The sequence below is a fragment of the Crocuta crocuta genome, unplaced genomic scaffold (assembly GCF_008692635.1).
Source record: "Crocuta crocuta isolate KB4526 unplaced genomic scaffold, BGI_CrCroc_1.0 scaffold267, whole genome shotgun sequence".
Classification (NCBI taxonomy): Eukaryota; Metazoa; Chordata; class Mammalia; order Carnivora; family Hyaenidae; genus Crocuta; species Crocuta crocuta.
In genome coordinates this window covers 1,068,801-1,072,386 of record NW_027531899.1, presented here as the reverse complement: position 1 = coordinate 1,072,386, position 3,586 = coordinate 1,068,801, and positions in this window count along the sequence as shown.

The window sequence follows — 3,586 nt, the reverse complement described above, 5'->3', positions numbered from 1 at the left end:
AATGCCCGATCCGTGCTGTGACCCCTGCTAGGTGTGTAAAGGGTAGGAGCTACCCCCTCTGAAGATCTAGAAATAGATTTTACAGATGTCCAGCCAAGTCAAGGATTTAGATCCTCCTGGTAATAGTCTGTATGTCCTCTGGGTGGGTTGAAGCTTTCCCTGCCAGGACAGAATGGAGCTGGGAGGTAGCTGAACTCCTCCTAAAAGAGATGGTGGCCTGCCGGCCACCATCCACAGTAATAATGGACCTGCATTCGTGGCGGACCTTATACAAACTGTAACCAACTCCCTCAACATCACTTGGAAGCTTCACACTACTTACCGGCCTCAAAGCTCAGGGAAAGGAGAGGGAATGAATCACACCCTCAAGGGAACCTTAGCCAAGTTCTGTCAGGAAAGAGACCTCTCACGGCCAGACCTATTGCCCCTGGCCTTCCTGTGTGTCCGTTGCACATCAGGAACTCAAGGTTTCTCCCCCTTTGAACTAATATATGGGAGGCTCCGTCCATGTCTAGGGAGCCTCCCAGGGAACCTACACCAAATAGGGGTAGAGGAATAAGAGAGCAACTTCAAGCGTTAGGGGCCACCCTAAATAAGTTACAACGATATATCATAGAGAGGGCCCCAATCTCTTTAGGGTTCCCTGTACACCCTTTCTCACCAGGAGACTCTGTCTGGGTCAAAGATTGGAAGAAAGGCCCTCTCAAACCACAGTGGACTGGGCCTCATACCGTTATTCTGACCACCCCTACGGCCCTCAAGGTCCCCAATATCATTCTCTGGGTTCACCACTCCAGAGTCAAGAGGGCCAAGCTTGAGGAGCCCCAAACTTGGAAGACTGACCAAAGTCCAACGAACCCACTCAAAGCGACCTTTCAGAGAGTCCTAGATTCTTAGGATCTTCAAGTCTGCTCCAGCCACACCCCAGAAGCTGGCTGGTCTACGCACGGCAGGAGCTTGAGGAATTGCCATTCGGATAAGATAGACTGTCCTTACTCTTTGCCATCGGGTTGGCAGAGGTTACCCCAGAAAGCCGGGAAAACAGTGAGAGGTTGCTGTTCACACTCACCTTCCTCTTATGAATAGGATGTTCTGTTGGTATTGATTGCCTCTAATCTGGGCCCCATTTGGAGCCAGTAAGAGCAGGGTACCTTCAGTGGAAGAATCTAAAGATGATGCCCTCTAATACAGACTAGATCTGATTAAAGGGGCATCAAAGGGGGAAATAATTGGGAAAATCTGTTGTAAGATGGCCAACAGGACTAATAGGAAACAGCTGTCCCTGATTAATGAAGAATGCGGAAGTATCAGGCTGTTAATTGTTTCCTCTGCTATGGCTCTGGGCTCAGACCTCTGGAGAATGATCTCCTCTGAGCCCACCAGCGTAAAATAAACCTCCTCCCTTCCAAGATCTCCAAATACCGCTTGGTTCTTCCGCCTGGTTCTTCCACCGGGTGATCCACACCAGATTCCGCAACAATATCACAGCCAGAAATTATTTATTGGTTTGTTTGCTCATTTATTTTCTGCTTCCCTCCCTAGGGTGTCAGCGCTTTCAAGGGCAGATATGAACTCTGTTTCTCTAAATCCTGATTTTTCTGTTCACCAGAACAAGACATGGTGGAGTACCCACTTGAATAACTGTTAGGTAAACAAATGAAGATGGGGCAGGATTTAATTTTAGTTTTAGTTTTTTGAAAATTTATTTTACTTATTTTGAGAGAGAGAGAGCACAGGAAGGTCAGAGAGAGAGAGAGGGAGAGAGAGGATCCCAAGTAGGCTCTGCACAGTCAGCATGGAGCCCGATATGGGGCTTCAGCTCATGAACCATGAGACCATGACCTGAGCCAAAATCAAGAGTTGGACGCTTAACCAACTGAGCCACTCAGGCACCCCTGTTATTTATTTATTTATTTATTTATTTATTTATTTATTTATTTATTTATTTATCTATTTATCTATCTATTTATCTATCTATTCATTCATTTATAATGTTTCTTTATTTTTGAGAGAGAGAGAGAAAGGAAGGGGGAGANTCAGGCTGTTAATTGTTTCCTCTGCTATGGCTCTGGGCTCAGACCTCTGGAGAATGATCTCCTCTGAGCCCACCAGCGTAAAATAAACCTCCTCCCTTCCAAGATCTCCAAATACCGCTTGGTTCTTCCGCCTGGTTCTTCCACCGGGTGATCCACACCAGATTCCGCAACAATATCACAGCCAGAAATTATTTATTGGTTTGTTTGCTCATTTATTTTCTGCTTCCCTCCCTAGGGTGTCAGCGCTTTCAAGGGCAGATATGAACTCTGTTTCTCTAAATCCTGATTTTTCTGTTCACCAGAACAAGACATGGTGGAGTACCCACTTGAATAACTGTTAGGTAAACAAATGAAGATGGGGCAGGATTTAATTTTAGTTTTAGTTTTTTGAAAATTTATTTTACTTATTTTGAGAGAGAGAGAGCACAGGAAGGTCAGAGAGAGAGAGAGGGAGAGAGAGGATCCCAAGTAGGCTCTGCACAGTCAGCATGGAGCCCGATATGGGGCTTCAGCTCATGAACCATGAGACCATGACCTGAGCCAAAATCAAGAGTTGGACGCTTAACCAACTGAGCCACTCAGGCACCCCTGTTATTTATTTATTTATTTATTTATTTATTTATTTATTTATTTATTTATTTATTTATCTATTTATCTATTTATCTATTTATCTATCTATTTATCTATCTATTCATTCATTTATAATGTTTCTTTATTTTTGAGAGAGAGAGAGAAAGGAAGGGGGAGAGAGAGGGAGACATAGAACCCGAAGCAGGCTCCAGACTCTGAGCTGTCAGCACAGAGCCCGACGCGGGGCTTCAACTCACAAACCATGAGATCATGACCTGAGCTGAAGTCGGACGCTTAACCGACCAAGCCACCCAGGCGCCCCATGCTTTTACCATTTTGAATAGATTTTTGAAAAGGTGTTTCTACCATTGATCACTTCAAAAAGGTTCCCTGAATTTTTTTTTGTATGAGACACAGTTTGGCGCTTCAATCATTTTGGCCTTGGGCCACCGACAATGTTTCCAGAGCCAGTGTTCTTGGGCTCTTTCAAGACATCTCCAAGCCAAGCTGATGAGTGTGTGGGGATGAGGGATGAAGGTGGAGTGGGAGGCAGGTGAGACGGGCCAAGGCCAGAGTCCCAGCTCCACTTCAGAGATGTTGGGTCCACAATGGGTGTGGGGCATCCAGAGTGGATCACCAGAAACTAGAGCCAACTCTCCCATCAAGTTAGACCCTCTATGAATAAGGCCTGTCTTGGAGAAGAACACCATGGGGAAGAATAAATTAATGAGCAAATAGGTCACCTGAGAGGTGGAGAAAATGCAGAACAGAGAAACAGGGAAAGGGAAGGTAAGTGGTAAGAAGGAGGCATGATATTTTAAAAGTTTATTTTTAGATAGAGACAGGGAGAGTGCAGGGAGGAGCAGAGAGAGGGGAGGGGAGAGAGAAGCCCAAGCAGGCTCTGCGCTAACAGCATCAACTGCACTGATGGATGCGGTGCTCAAACCCACGAACCATGAGATCATGACCTGAGCCAAAAT